We start from the raw sequence: 17,007 nt of genomic DNA, 5'->3' as shown, positions 1-17,007 counted from the left end.
TTCTCGTAAAAAAAACTACATTTCTTTATAAATCCAAGACCTAGTATACCATGAAATTAAATGTTTTTTAAATAGCTTAATCTACACAAATTTAGCAAGTGATGCAATAAAAAAGTTAGATCAAAAGTGTAAATCGAAATCCCTCAAGTAGACACGCATCACCCATAAAAGGAATCTAACCTGTTGTTCAACTACTTTATTCAATCATAATGTAATCAACAGCAATCTTAATTTCTGCTGCAGTTCAAAAGTAAGTCAACTGAAACTTTCATAATTCAGACAGGGTGTGATTTAAAAAAAAAAAAAAAAAAAAAAAAAATCATTTCAGTTAATTCAGACAGGAAAACAAATCCCTCCCGTTTTACGGTTTTGATACCATCGACGGAAGGGTTTGTCTGTTGTGAAATGTTTGGGGAAGCTTTGCAACTCTATCAATGTGTTTGTTCACTGTTATTGCAGTTATCTGCAGGACAAGATGTCAACATCAGAGCAGATAACGATGCAATACAAGGAAGAGGAGAGCTTTTTCTTGCTTTATATTTCATTGTAGTCTCATTCTCATCAAAATTTGACTGTTTCTTTAAATCCACACTGCTTTACTTATGAACATTTGAGTTAACCTATGTACATTTGAATGTATTGTCTGACTGCGCCTCAATCAAATCCACTAAAATGACGTCACACCACCTGCACCGCAACTTAGACATGTTTATAGCTTGTCTAATAATAAACATGCTAAATTAGACTTATCCTTGCATAAAAAAATGAAGATGAGCGCATTTTTACACCGAGCGCATGTTTGCCTGTCTGCCCAAAGAGGCTAAAATCTGATTGAACAAAAAACAAAACAGTAGAACGTATTGGAAAAAGTGCCCCCAAGAGAAATAATAAATAAAAGAAAACAAATTTACATATTTGTACCTTCAAAAGTATTTCATGTTGCAAAAACAAAGTGTGACTGTCACGATCGAGATGTGACGGTGGACCCAAATGCAGGGAAGATGGAGGGAAGCAGGACAAGGAGGCAAAAACGAGGCTACTAATTAAACAAAAACAAAGTCCAAAAGGGTAAAACAAGACAAGACGTGGAACAACACCGGCAGCATGACATGAGGAAAATGACAATGAATTGACACTGACAGAGGGGAGACGAGAGACTAAATACACACATACACTGATTGACATGAGACACAGCTGGGCAACACACAAGTGGCAGAGGGTGCTGATTGGTTGACACATTAGGAAGTCAGGCAAACACAGGTGGGCAGGACATCACTTGACGAGACAATGGAAGACACACAAGGAAAGCAGAACGTAACAGATCATAACAGAAACTTAAAAGGAACATGATGACAAACTCAAACAAAAACCCTGACAAAAGCAAAAAAAAAAAAAAAAAAAAACTAAAACCCAACCGAAACCATGACAGTGACAGGTCGCATAATGCAAGTTGCGTGAATCACATCCCGTTTCTCCCCTCTCTTATTTTGGGCCTAATTCAATTTGTGTCAGGCTGAGTCTCTCTCGCACGCTGATGCCGCTTCCATTACAACGCACTGCCAAACATAAGCATTCATTAATTAGCGGCCTCGTTGTCTTTTAATTATGCATGTGGCTTATTAGTCACCTCCGCCGTTCACCCAAGTCTTCCTCGCTCCGCTCCCCTCCACTTCCTTCCTGTGCTGCCGTTCGCACGGGACCTTTAAACCTCCACCTGCACATTATGGCGCTAATAAAGCTGCTACCAGCCCATGAAGAAGACAGCAAACAGGCGTGAGAGCGGGGGAATGGGAGGCACTGCCAAAAAAAGGCTTCTGATATGTCAGCAGCAGAAATTAGCTAACTGCACTCCCGACTGCGCCACGGTCAGACGGGATGAAAAGGGGAAAAAAAAACATCACTTCTCCTTGTCTGCCTTCCCTCTATCTTCCTCCTTTTCTGCAAAAATCTCAGGCGAGGAGACCAACGAGAGGCAGACGAGCGTCAGCCGATGAATTTTTACAGCTCTCCAAAATCATTATTGGCAATTAGCGTTCGTCAGGGAAGACAGCAGCTGCTTGTAATTACAGGTAGCCCCTCATTACTTCTCAGTGTAGGGGCCAGGAGGGAGGCGAGGGGGTGGGAGAAAACATGCTCCGGAGCCAGTGTTTGTATTTATTTATATATATTTTTTTTCTTCCCCCACTGTCATGTTGAGCCTCAGAATGTATACGGGTCTTAGAGGAGGAAGCTTCAGCAGGTGCAACGCCAGCGTGGCGAGAAGGAAACTTGTAGTAAACAACCAGCACCTTCATATAAACATCGTGCTGTTCGTGTATATCGTTGCTGTCCTATGAAACTGTGTGTCACTCCCCGCCCCCAAGAGCAATAAGAAACAGTTTTACGGGAACATATTTCATCAAACGACATCAGAGACGGCTGCCATTAGGTGTATTTAGCAGAAGCATAGATCCCTAGGTTGTACTCATAACTTTGGTGTCTTGTGAAATAATAGAATAGAAAAACTAACCGTTTTATTTATTTATTTATTTTTTATTTTTTTAATGAGCCGTTTTACTTCCTCCCAGCTTGTGATGTGTATCAAGGTAAAATGACCGGTTTCCACAAACTCGTAATGTCAAGACTAGGGGTGTGAATTGCCTCGTACCTGACGATACGATCCGTATCACGATTCATAGGTCACGATTCGATTCAATACCGATTAATCCCCATATCAATTTACAAGTCGATTGTTGCGTTTTTTTTTTTTTTACTCAAATTTAGAAAATACCATTCAGTAAACTTGTACATGTACACTGTGAGATTTGTATGAAAATTTATTCAAATTTAAAACTTATTCTCAAACTTCAGTGTTATAACTGTGAGCCACTGTATTTAACAAACAGGTTGTAACCTTTTTTCATATTAGAACAGCACTGAAATCAAATATTAAGGCTTAATGTTCCATTAATATAACATTCTTTCATGCTTAAGGTGTGAAAGTTAGACGTTTTGTTGAATATTTTTCATCAAAAATGGATGTTGAAAAATCGATTCGGCTGCCTATTGAATCGATTCGAGAATTGCGTGCTTTAGCATTGTGATATATTGCCGAATCGATTATTTATTTTTTAATTTTTTTTTATTTATTTTTTTTAACACCCCTAGTCAAGACCATGCATTTGGGCAAGGCATGGAAACGTTATATATACCACTTTTTTTCAGACCAATACCGATACTCAGACCTTCAGTACTCACCGATACCGATACCAACTGCCGATACCAGTAGTACATTTTGACAAATAAAAAAAATCACTAAAAGATATTTCTAAACAAATATATTTCCTTTAATTTTGACAAAAAAAACAAAAAAAAAACAGCACAGTCACTCTTCAATAGTCTTAACGCTCAAAATAAAACACAAAAATGCTCTTTTAGTTTAAGATTCACATTTTTTAAGTATTTCCAAACTTTGGTGAAAAACTGCTTCAAGCTAGCGCCAGTTACAGGCAAGGAGGACTCACTTAACGTCTTCCCCCTCTGCCATCGGTCGCTTGTACTCGTCTGCGTCACGAGTACTCGAGTACTTGAAAAAAGGCTGGTATCGGCCCGATTCCGATATCTAGTATCGGTACTCGCCCATCCCTACTTAAAAGCATTTTGAAACATAACACCAGCTAACGACATTAAAGAGCAAAGCAGAGAAAGTCAAAGTAACAAAAGTCACACTTAAACACATTAACAAAATATTTTAAAAACATGTAAAACATTTAAAAGTAAAGAAAAAAGTAAGTTTCTAAAATTATGAAAAGCCTGTACTGTGTAATTGATTTTAAAAATGTGTAGCACTTTTATTTAACCTGGATTTAAAATAATTTACACTCAGGGTTGATTTCACTCCTGTTGGCAGTTTATTCGATTTCCGTGCAGCATAACAGCTAAATGCTGCTTCACCATGTTTGCTTTGAAATCTGGGCCCCACTACGACTTTGTAACAATCCATAGTGTGGCACTGCGCCTCTTTGTTTTGTCGTGCAGATGGATCACTTTTTCGTTTTGTATTTCAGAAGTTTTTTTTTTTGTTTTTGTTTTTTGTTTGCCGTGGACCTCAGCGGTCATGTACCGAACTATCGCGACGCATGATCACGCCGAAAACTACTTTTTTACTCTCTGAATAAAGCAAGTATAGGTGGACATTCTGCCTATTTTGGCTGTACTCGGCCCAACACAATCACACAGTACAACTTGATAGACATACTCATTTTATATTCAATCAATATTTCTTGAAGTCAAACATAAGGCAAACGTCTGGCTTAAAAACAACAAATGAGTCCTTTCTGTTACTTTGAACTTCTGAGTCTGAAAACATCCCAAGTTAATGCGACCTGACATTTCCGTGTGCACCTTACTGTTATCTACAGATCAGTACTGCATGGCACAGCAGAGAGCTTATCCAGCCTTGGCTGCTGATATGCTTTGGCCTTGTTTTACACTTGAACTAGCGCTGAAGGATACATTTGATGGAGGGCACCTTCACCTTTTATTGGCTGCTGCCTAGTAGACCAGAAACTTGTGTGATTTAAGACAAGTCACTCCTTTTGTACATGAGGAATTTCTTACTGATCAGCACGTACCGGGCTTAGCTGGCCCAGGTCAAACTGTACTTAATATTCTTTTTTTTTTTCTTTTTTTTTAATCTCAAGGTGAAGCGTCCCATTAAATGATAGTCGCGGAAATTCTCCCACTGAAGGGCTGAACTTGTACGCCTTTTTTCTTTTATTTTCGTCCCTCGATTTTCATTGTTTCCTCGGGTCAAGTGAGATCCACCAAGTTCCTTGGCAAAAATCCTACAAATATTCCGATACCTGGCAAGGCTGCCATGACCTCATAGCTTTAACCTCTATTCGTGAAGGTAGAAAGGTTCAGCTTGAACTAACTATAAAAGGAAATATTTGTGGGGGTGATGAAGATGAGGTAAACACATACCACTGGCAGCAGCTATACTCCTATGAATAGTTAATTAATACCATCTGAATGCTTTATATGCCCTCATCATCACACGACTTGAAGTCCCCCACCGAATTAGTCCGAGCCCGGGGCAACAATCAAACCAATTAACCCAAGGCCGAAAGCAGCGTGTGTGTGCGCGTGTGTATACATGTGCCTCACGAGTGCACGGTTGGGTTCAGGGGAGATGGCACCCGACTCTGTGCCGCAGTGTTTTCCAACATCGAGGTCAGGCCTGCAACAAGCCAGGCCTCTCTGCAGTACTAACTGAGGGCACGCTAATCGCAGCCAAACATTAACCTCTTATCCCCCCATGGAGCTGCTGACCTCCTCTTACAAGAAAGGAATGTCTCTGGGAATGTTGTTTTTGAGCCTGTTCTAGCAAGAATTTAGTGGGATTTTCTCCAAAATGTTGGGTAATTAGTAGGCAAATGGCATTTTGGGGGCATTACTTGAGTTGGGTTTTTTGTTGTTGTTTTTATGAAATAAATTTGTTGATTATAGGTGCAGCACCCCCCGCAACCCTTGTGAGGAATAAGCGGTCAAGAAAATGGATGGATGGATGGATTATAGGTGCACATGTGCAGTGAAGTAGGAATAGTAGTAACTCACAATGGGATATTGTCAAAAAAATGTTGTCAAAACTAAAATACATCACACGAGACACACATTATTCATATAGGTGCTTAACTTTGTTTACCTAATTTCAAATTTTTACTGCAAGGCTGGACGTATATTTTTTTTCCCTTGAGGAGCAGTTTTGCAAATCTATTACTTTATTATTCTTTATTATTATTCATTTGAGGACCAGCTTTCTAACTTCCCTGAGCATTTTTTTCCACCATGTTAATCTCATGGAAAGGAAGCAAGGCTTTTATTTAACAATAAAAAATATGACAAAATAATAAATGAACAATTTGTTTTCTTTGTTAGAGAATCAGCCATTTTTTATTTCTTAAATTGACATTGTGTATAGCAGCAAACTTTTTTTTGTTCTTGTCTAGAAGCAAAACTAATTTGATTACCGGTATATTGAGTCTATAAGCGAAGTGCACATTCAGTTTGCGCATGCGCGAGGGAAAAAAAAACGACGCTACCAACTACCCTAGCAATTTGAATGACGGAGATTAGAGTGGTGACAATCTTTGCTTAACTGTACACTTTAAAGCTTGCAAGTCAACTTCCCCGATGTCGGTAAACCACATGCTATGCATGTGAATAAAAAACAGCAACTTTCCAGCGGTTGAAACGTTTCTTCCAGAGCCAATTCTATTGGATCCAATTCTTTATCAATGACCGTTTGGTAGTTTCGCCTACCCACAATGCACCACGCCGCTACCCATAATGCACCTTGAATTCGAGATGCGCACTTCGCTTATTGAATATTATGAACTTTTGAGAACATTTATTGTCTCCACCTTAACAGTCAAAGTCAAAAGTCAATATTGAGAAAACAAACACATAATTTGAAATAAAATACATTTTAAATATTTCATACATGTTTTAAGTTTAAGGGGCACTCCTGGCTGACAAAATATAATGGAAGCTAATCAGTTCTGGTTCCATTTAGCAAGTTTGATTTTTACTTTATTTTTCTACAATTTCAGTTCAAAGTTGGATACGCTCCGCTTTAACGTGGTTCCAGCCAGATATTGGTGATAAGCGTTCGATCACCCAAGCAAATGCGTCGTTAAACATGTTAGCTGTGTCAGATAGGTTAACTTAGCATTTAGCATGGCTTCTCCGTCTTTTTTCAGCATTCCTCCGTGAGTATGACACTTCTTTGAACGTAGCTTATTTGTCTATATGAAGGCGATGATTGCTGACTTAGAAGCGACTCCGCAATGTGTTTAGGTGCACTGTTATCCAATGAAGCTGTTGCTAGCTAGCTGCTTCTGTGTCAGTAGCATAGAGCTTTCTTCGACCTCTTACTACGCGCGGTAGGTAACGTGAGCCCAGCAAAGGTTTTTAAGCCCGTCTTGGTGGTCGTTCTTTCTTTTGATGGTTGTCTTAGCATTTCTCAGTTTTGCTATTCAGTGTGTAAATTGAGGTGCTAATGGCGCTATGAGAAACTGCTTAATTCGAGCCTTGCTAGTGATAGAATATTTTACTATAGACTTTATGATGAACTTATTTTACTTCATATAACAATATTGTTTCTTTTGCTACCTTCATATACCTAATTTTTAAATTTGTTATACACTGTTAATCCCTGTTTTTCCTAACGAGGGTTTGCGCCTTGCCCTTTTCAGCAATGTTTATTGTACAGTGTTCACATAGCTCGAACAGCGATTTCTAATTTCCATATACAGCACCGTGGATGCCCTAAAATAATGATAGTAAGAATAAAACTTCTAAAGAGGATAAGTGATACTTTCTGCCAACAACATAAAGCCCTAACCATGTTCTTGCTAATTCATAAAGCATTGCAATTTTCTGTCTCTTTCAATAAACATATAATTGTCTACAAAAAAAAAAAAAAAAAAAGAGAACCAGACCTTGAGGATATGTGCAAAGATTTATTCAATGCAAGACTGCTGGTGTTTATTTTCCACATACACACATAAAACACATACACGCACACGCACGCAGGCAGGCTCCTGCTCGGTTACAGTAGAACAAGCGGCGTGCTGGCAGCAGAAACACGCACATTTGCAGGGTATCTCTCCATTCCACTGTAGAGGGTCCAACGCAAATACAAAGAACAACTGTCACATTCAAAACTCGAGCTGAAATGACTGGCTGGGTTTCCATTCATCTTGTCTGTCAGGGTCCCTCTTTTTTATTCGCTGCCATGAAAAGTTGGAACTGTATGAGAACCCCCACGCTAGAGGGAGAAGATCAAGTGCGTAAGGATTTAACAGATGGAATTGTGACTAAATGGAGCGCTAATGCATGGATAGTATGAATCCACTTTGCATGCTCGATGTTACTGGCAGTCGAACTCACGTGACCAGAATGCAGAAGTTAGCGGTCGCATTTATCTTTAAGTTAAGTTGTCAAAAAATAAAAAAATAAATGGAGAATATGGCAAGGTTTTTTTTTTGTTTTTTTTTGGTAGAGTTTGCCTTGAATAATAAATGGAATATACCTGTAAGTCTGAATAATTTTCCCTGATTCAACATTGTTGTTATTGTCCTTTCTCCAGACATGGCACAGCACAATCTGCCGAATTCCCACACATGCTTAACTAGGCATACAAAAATAAAACCCATTGTCCTAAGGGGCGTTAATATGAGACTGATTTAACAGTTTTTTGTTTTGTTTTTCATTTATAAGGCTTTTATTTGTCGGTTTGCATGACAAAGAAGAAGTTTTAAATAAATTACAGCATTTGTGAAATTACCAACACAAGGTCTAACCTGCCTCTACATAGTTACTTCATGCGCTGCTCAGGTAATAGAGCTTCGCAATCTTTGCACATGTTTTCAGCAATTATCTTCAAACATTTCTAATGTATTTAGAAACAAATCTCTGAATTCACTTGACAAGGTCTTTACAGTGCTGTGACAGCTCTCGGCTTCATTTACAGGTGATTAGCATGTGTGTTTTCCATCCAATCCCGTATGACGTTCCGCAGCGATCTGCAGTCAAAAGAGAAACACAATCCTAAACCAAAGCCTTGTGGATATCCTCGCTCTGGTGTTTACTCTGGCACCTTTTGAAAAATACGGTTGTTTTATTCTTCTGATGCTCTGCGCTGCCGCATAGTAAACTGTTGAGTCACATCTAATTTAGCAGCTATTTTATCTGCTTTAACTCAGTCAGATGAGCAGTGTGTGTGTGTGTGTGTGAAGATGTGCATAAATTGGCCTGCTGGAATTTATTTTGTTTGAGCCCATATTGTGTGTATTTGTGTGTGGGGGTGTGCGTGCGCGGGCCCCCAACCCGGAGCTATTATGCGGGGACAGCAGGTATAATATCGGCAAACCTTTTTCCGCTGTGCTGGATAAGTAATGGCCTCAAGACGTCACCTTTATCTTTAGCCACACTCCTGCAGCTGAGGCTGTGTGTTTCCAGCCGCACACTCCCTCCATGATGCACAGGTGAGGTGTGGTATTATATATGTATGCGTGCGTGTGTGTGGGTGCTATTTATCCTCCTCCACCTCCCCCTTATGTCTCTCACAAAAGTGGCCATGAGGAAGGCAGATAGGGCCGAGACTGACACATTCATTTCCTTAACAGGCGCCGATGCAGCGCTGCCTCCTTTTAAGCAGCTTTAGTTATTTATCCCCTAACAAATTTGGACGTTGGGTGAATACAGAGCAAGGCGCCTCTGGGAGCATCCCATCATGCCCTGCAAACAGAAAGGGAAAGGGGCCGCGATATGGAGCGATTAGGGTGAGGTGGGAAAAAGACGGAGGAGGGCGAAGCGGTTGAAGCGGAGTGATGGCTTGCGAAGGAGATAGCGAGAGAATATTGAAATGAGACAGAGGAGAAACAAAGGAAGAGCCTGGTGCGGAATGAGTGAGCTTTGTGGTCCCGGGCTTCATGGGAGGTGCAGCCCAATCATTTATAAAAGGTAAATGCTGTCAGGACACAGGGCGTTTAAAGGCGCCGCGCTGCAGGTGTGATTTATGCTCTCAGCGCGGGGCTATAAATCACCCTACCTTTGTTTCCACAGGCAGCGGCTGTGGCTGCTGCTGTGTGGAGGCATAACCACGCCTGACGCATACACACGCGCGCACACACAACAGACCCTGCAAAGATGTATGATGATGGAACTGGGTGGATGGATGGGGAGTGAACTCGTTGGAGTCTATCAGTGCGAGGTGTTGAGTTGTGGACGCACACGCGTGCACGCATAAACAATCACACAGTGCTTTCAGTGCCGTGAAGGGAGAATATCCTTTTACTAACAATTAATTTTTGGCCATTGTTAGTCTACAAAATGGATGAAGGTTGGCCTGTATTTGGATATCCTACTGTAAAGTCTATAGCAGGGGTGTCCAAACTACGGCCCACCATACATTTTTTGGCGGCCCGCAGCAAATACTAAAAATAATTTTTCAATGCTGTGTTAAAAAAAAGAAGAAAAAAAAGAGGGTGGATTAAACATTTCTAGCTACGCAAAGACACAAATTTGCAGCTATTAATTCAGCTGATGTTTGTTTATGTACAGCACTTTGTATACAGCAACGCCTGTTCTCAAAGCGCTTTATAAATAAAGTTGAGTTGAGTTAAATTAATGGTTCTTAAGTGTGGTCAGTTTACTACCGATTGTTCTTGTTGTGGTTCAGAATGTGAATTTGGGATTCAGCTGCTGATCAGTGGAGAAGCGTATCTATTATAGTGGCACACAAGGGTCACTATTTGCCTTGTGACTGTTAGCAGTTTTCAATAAGTAACTGTACATTATATCAGCAATTTCTAATTGCTTCATTGATTTTTACCATGTTTAACTCATTCACTGCCATTGACGGAAAAAGACGTCAAATGATGCATTTTTCTTGCTGGTCTGGCAATGAATGTGTTAAAAAAAAAAAAAAAAAAAATCAAAGTGGCCCTTGCAGCTTTCTATTTTTCTGTATGTGGACCTCAGAGGAAAAAGTATGAACAATATCTTGTTAATGATGAACATACATTTCAGAACAAGCTATTATTTTTCATTTTTAGATAATCAACCCCCCCCCCCCCCCCAAAAAAAAAAACAAAACAAAAAAAACAACAACAAAAAACAGAAAAAATTAAACTACACACAGCAGACTATTTTCTTCTGAGACGAAGCGACGTCAGAACCCACATGAGTGAAGTGATTTGGCCGGCTAAAACTGCACATTTGAGTAAGCCTGGTTTGTTAAAATCGGATCATTTTATGAAGTAAGACTGCATCAGACTGTCAGTATCAAGTGTGTATAGACTAGAGTCATTTCGCCCTTAAACTGCTTTTAAAAAGAAGTCTGACGGATGTTACCAGCCTGTATGAGGCACTCGCTTGGCGGCTAGCTGCTAGCCAATAGCCGCTAACGCTAACAGGTGCCGAATTCTACTGTCAGTGTAACTTAAACATTTAAAAACTTTTTTTTTAGCATCCTTAATTAGCTATGTATATAAATATAGATACTTTGTGTTGATTTTAGTGGCAACAGTTTGTGATGCCAATTTAAATTTAAACTTGGTTCCAGCTACCTAACTTCCTGTAGATGAGTCAAGTCAGCCACCAGGCCACCACGCGCTGCTTCAACTTCAAAATAAAAGCATATCAAGGCACTGATGTCCATTTATTACTGGATTTGGGAAGATTTTATTTTGAAGTTGAGCTACTCACTATGTTAGCGACGTGTTAGCATCATGCATAGCAATATTCTACGGCTAGCTTGACTGTTTTCCCGAACCCCGAGACAGAAAAAAATCCTCAAACATTTTGTTAATTCAAGCTACTCCTATTATTCGAGGACCTCAAGTACACATTAAATGTACATTTTAACACCCCTCAAGTCATACTTTGTGAATTGACCAAAGTGCTTGGGAATAATACTCCAAACGAAACAGAAGTCGGCTTGCATCATGGGACGGATTCTGTTCAACCTTGGCGGCTTCACTGTTTGTGACAGGCAATTATGAAAACACTTAAAACTCGATTTGTCCTCATGGTCTCATTCCATGACATCAAATAATGACTGTATCAGTTTGCCTTTTCACTTCAGCATGAATTGGAACAAAATACTTAGTGTTTGAGAAACCTGGTGGATTAACCACAAAGTTGGACCGTTGCCACTCAGTGATAACATGCTGTGTCCTATACAGATACAAAAGGATGCCTTGTGTCAGAAACAAGTGTCAGCAAAGCACTGGTATTCGACAACCTCGAATTTGAAGGGCCTTCTAATGGTTTCGATAAAATGCTAATATTGTTATTGACCGTTGTTTCACCGCTGTGTGGAAGATTCCTGATCAAGCATTTCTTCGTCACCAATTAGCTTATCTTTGGGCACATCAAGCACTTGAGCAATGAGGACACAGGCGGTATTGATAAGATGTTTTCGGGGGAGGCAGCGGCACTTCAGCAAGGTCACATGTTCTGCTTATGACGCTCAAATTGTTAGCATTCTTGAACAAGCTCAGATAAAGACGATTGTTCTTCAGTCAAGTGCCCATTACTTCTGATAAAGGTCGACGTGGATAATGTTTTTTTTTTGTTAGATTTGAGTTCTCTTTGTTCTCTCCATGCTTGTGTGGGTTTTCTCTGAGTACTCCCGCTTCCCCCACATTCCAAAACATGCATGTTAGGTTCATTCAGGATTAAAGAACGTACATTATGTGTCACTCAAAGTCAGCTGGGATAGGCTCCAAATATCCACAACTAAATGCATGAATGACTCACGACTTTGGGCAAGGGCAGCGGAGAGCTCCTTCTGCTGGTGCCATTATCTATTATTATTAAAATTGTATTTATTTTCATTTTGAAATTATTAAATGTTGCCAATTTGAGTTGTAAAAGTACAACTAATTAAGTAGTGTGAAATTGATGAAATATCCATGATCGACTATGAGGAAAATTAACAATCAGTTATTTATTTTTAATAGGATGGTAAAATCATGAACTCCTGTTTCCATGCCAATGTCATATTAAACAGAATAATGCTGCCAAAAGGAATTGTAGCGAGGATGTAGTTCAACTTCCCAGAGCTGACGATGATGCAATGTTGTTGCTTTTAAATTTAGACCACAAACGAGAATCAATCTCACATCTGCTGGTCTCAGCCAATTAGTGTGTCCTCAGTTTCAAGATAAGATGAATCGACAATTGATAGGGTTAACGATCAATGAATCAATATTATGGCTAAGTTTCTTTTGTTATGTAGCTTAGAGAAGAATTTGTTATAGAAGAATACTTGTTCATGTAAAAATGCCACTAAATTATTGAAGTACTTGTAGCACTTTTTTTCTCCCCAAATAAGATACATCTGTCTTCTAAATTAATTTGTGTTGATATTTGGTTCATTTCATTAACGCTTGAAAGACGTCATCTTTGTCGTAAGCAAATGTGAAAATTGGACAAGATGTCTTCAGCGTCTGGGGTTTGTAAGATAGATAAATAAAATAAAATCAACTTGTCATAATTTTTACCTCACAATAGGTGAATGAAGTAAATGGTGAATCGAACAGTCACATTTTCAAAAATGACTTAAAGGTAATTTGGATTTGCAGAACACTGAAAACTACCTTCTCTACGACAAAAATCTTAGCCTAATTAAATGAATTTTGATGTTTTTGGCACTTCTAAACACACGTTTCCCATCATTTTCAGTAGACTAAAGTGACGAACAAACTCCCTCACTTCTTCCAAATTAATGCACAGGCGTACCTCTTCAAACATCATCAATCCTTTCAGCCAAACTGCATTTCACTCTTGCTCAAAAAGCCAATTGTGTTTGCTGAGATTCTCTCGACTCAATACATAATACAAGTGTATAAATCAGGTCGCAGACGGGGGCCGGGAAATGGAGACGTTAACGTGCAGGGGACACGAACAAGCTGACCTGAATGCTTGCTGCTCTTCTGATTTCCCCCAGGAGCTCCTCTCTGGCCTGTGCCACTGGTTTTTGGATTCCTGAGGGAGGCCATTACCGCTCCCGATCCATATGTATGTATGGCTGGCTGCTGCCTCTGACTGCCAAGACGCTCGCGCGCGGAGGACGAGCCCAATGATTTTACAAGGTGATTATTTGCGCTGTGCATCTGGATGTGGAGCTGCGGCTAATAGGCTTTATTTGGAACTTCCAGAGCAGTTGGTGGCCTTTATCAGTACATGGCTGATTAGCAGGTCGTCCTATCAAACAGTCCTTCTGAAATGGTCGGGCGCCCAGAAGTCCAACATGGGGTTCAACCAAATTTATATCAAATATGCTTCAAATGTCAAAAGGATCAAGGAGGTTACAACAAAAAATTATCTAAACTAAACTTGATGCTGTGTGGCCATTAGCACATCACTATACTCTATGAGTCCTGATAAAGCGCTTTAAATGTTGATAAAGCACTAAGATAGTAAATGAAGTGCACTATTTACCATCATATGGGGTGGCATGGCTCAGTGGTAGAGTGGGCGTTTCCCATCCGTTAGGTTCTGGGTTCAATCCTCAACCCTGTTGAGTGCTTTGGGCACCATATGGTGTAGTTAAAGCGCTATATGAAAAGCTGCCCATTTATGATGAAATATTTTTTTTATTTATTTATTTATTTATTGGACTATGGAGTGTTTTTCAGCAAATACTACATAGCACTATATGTATTACTCCCGTCATACCCGGGAATGTTAATAATTAGGGACGGGCGAGTACCGATACCAGGTATCGGTATCGGGCCGATACCAGCCTTTTTTCAAGTACTCGAGTACTCGTGACGCAAACGAGTACAAGCGACCGATGGCAGAGGGGGAAGACGTTAAGTGAGTCCTCCTTGCCTGTAAGTGGCGCTAGCTTACAGAAGTTTTTCACCAAAACTTCACAGGTTTGGAAATACTTCAAAATTGTGAGTCTTAAATTAAAAGAGCATTTTTGTGTTTTATTTTGAGCGTTAAGACTATTGAAGAGTGACTGTGCTGTTTTTTTTTTGTTGTCAAAATTAAAGGAAATATATTTGTTTAAAAATATCTTTTAGTCATTTTTTTTTTTTTTTTTGGTCAAAATGTACTACTGGTATCGGCAGTTGGTATCGGTGAGTACTGAGGGTCTGAAAAAAAGTGATATCGAACATCCCTATTAATAATCATATGAAACTACATTCCATTTTTAATTGGATGCTACAGATGCAATGTTGCAATGCTGTTCAATTTCAAAATGTAGCAAAACTGTTTGGCGACTCACGGCCACTGCTGAAAACCCAATTTTGTAGTCACCGTAGTATTTTCAGTTGTTTATTGAACACCGGGAGAACAGAAAATCACATTTGGGGAATGTGAATACTCACACAGAGGCTGCTTTCGGCCATTACACAAGGACCCTCTAAATGATAAATGCTTATGTTAGTCATGATGTGTATGCAAATTATAAGTTTTCAAAGTTTTGTCCCTCAAAAACGGCATCATTGTTCTTAGCAAACGGCGCGTTGCCCTGGCAACCGTGTGAGACAAAATAAAAAGTTTCCAATAACTTGTCATCTTAAATATCTTTAGATAAAACTCACTTTGTCTTCAAAGAGTTAGAATTTTCACTGTATTTATGTAAAACTTTTCTTTATACTCATCTCACAATTAAACATGTTCACTGTTAACTACAAAAAAAAACCTGCCTGTACAGTTTTATGATGCCAATATTTTGAGCAATCAAATTCTATAATGTAATCTAAAGGTATATGAAACTCCAACAACTACCAGCCGATTGTGTTCAACTTGGGAGGTTCCAGTGTCGAAGGAAATTGGCTTCAAAAGTTTCCCAATTATCCGAGCCTTGTGATGTGAACATAGTACTTTCACTTCAATGGATGGCTTATGTTTTTATTCCTCAACGCTTGCTCACTGTCCAGTACATCAGGAGTTGCCTTTCTCCCGTCTGATGGGCTCGATAACCTTTTTGATAGCCACGTGCGCTCGTTCTCCACAATCTCCAATTGGCCAGCTGGACCGAGCAAAGTTGTCTCGCCAATCTAATTAACAAAATAAATCTGCTCGGCTTCTTGGTGCTGGAATAAAGGGGACGATAAAAGTGGGCCATAGACTCGCTTCGTAATGTCTGTCCGCCACAATAGATCCAAGCGTTCGTGCTCGAATGTGTCCGTCTCTCTCCGCCGAGTTAAAAATAGTGTGATTAGGAGGTTAAATTGATAAAAAATTTGACTTCCTGATGGTCTCTTTGTCTTTCTACAGCTGGGAGGAATCGGGGTCTATTTCAATATTAAAAATTCATAAAGCAAGGCCATGAATTGGAAATTGTGTCCACATATAGCTTGGCCTCCATCTCACAAGTGTCCATGAGGCAACGAGCAAATAAGAAGGCAGGCGTGCCTCTCTCGGCCTCATCCTGTCACTAGTACTGTGATCACATGATGCTGTCTGGCACATGGCCGGTCACGGCATGATGGAGGAATTGCCAGAGGGCACCCTTTTGAAATCAAGCAGAACATTTCATTAGTAAGGACTTTCTTTGGAAGCGTCGATCACGCCAGACACAAAAGAGGTTTTATGTTTTTAAATGAATCTAAGAATCTTCAGCAGAAGTAGAAGTTTCATTGGCAACACTGCTTGGTGTCTAAAATGGAACAATATTTCTTTATGTATTCCTCGTAGAATGTTACCCGATGAGCCGTTATCAGGTACATAAATACTTTAATTGATGTAATTGTAATTAATCCAAAACAGTCAACATTTTTTTTTTGTTTCTGTCAAGAGAAAAAAATAAGTCGTGATGATTGGCATACAAAATGATCCAGGAACAGTTTGCCCATCACTTGTAGTTGGCTCGCATTGTTGGCAGTCGAGAAGGAGCTGACTGCCTTCCAGTCTCAGGGAAATAAATGTCCCTTAAAAAAAAAAAAAAAAAAAAAAAGAGAGAAAAGACAAGGCAAAAAATAAATAAATCCCATTTTATCATACTGTCAAATCTAATTGTTTCTCTCACATTAAAGGTTAGCTCATAAAAAAAAAAGTAAAAGATGTGCGACTGTTACATTTATTGCGCTCGACGTGTCTCCCTCTTTTAGATATGACAGATTAGAAGAGTGATGATTCCATGCCGGAGGTGTTGCGTATTCCTGCATTCGTGTCTCCAGTGGATTTTGCTGCCAGACTGGCACTAATAACTGCTATGAGCCACAACATGAACAACACATGCATAGCGGGGACACGGAAACTCTCTTAACGTTTTCCCTCTCGTCTCACCCAGCCGCCTTCTTCCACTTGAGTGTTTCGTAGTCACCTTTGCTGGGACAACTCTGTGCAGGTATGCGCAAATTACTTTTTGTTTGGAAGATGTTAAGTTGCTGTCAATCATTTATATTACATTTACTATAGAAAAAAAACAGACTACATTACTGCACACGCCAACGAATGAATATTACTAAAGTATTTTATACTGAAATTTAG

General features: G+C 39.6%; 1 long non-coding RNA gene across 4 annotated transcripts in view; it reads left to right on the top strand.

Annotated features, from left to right (window-relative positions):
- LOC144031715 (uncharacterized) overlaps positions 1 to 17,007 on the top strand; it is a 186,502-nt gene that overhangs the window by 79,493 nt on the left and 90,002 nt on the right. For 3 of the 4 annotated variants that reach the window (XR_013287590.1, XR_013287587.1, XR_013287588.1), the window contains exon 3: positions 13,505 to 13,649. This is a non-coding gene — a long non-coding RNA (uncharacterized LOC144031715). Of the gene's footprint in view, positions 1 to 13,504; positions 13,650 to 16,807; positions 16,865 to 17,007 lie in introns of all 4 variants that reach the window. The other variant, XR_013287589.1, reaches the window with a different exon arrangement.

Source organism: Festucalex cinctus, chromosome 12 (assembly GCF_051991245.1).
Source record: "Festucalex cinctus isolate MCC-2025b chromosome 12, RoL_Fcin_1.0, whole genome shotgun sequence".
NCBI lineage: Eukaryota > Metazoa > Chordata > Actinopteri > Syngnathiformes > Syngnathidae > Festucalex > Festucalex cinctus.
This window is presented reverse-complemented; position numbering and strand designations above follow the sequence as displayed.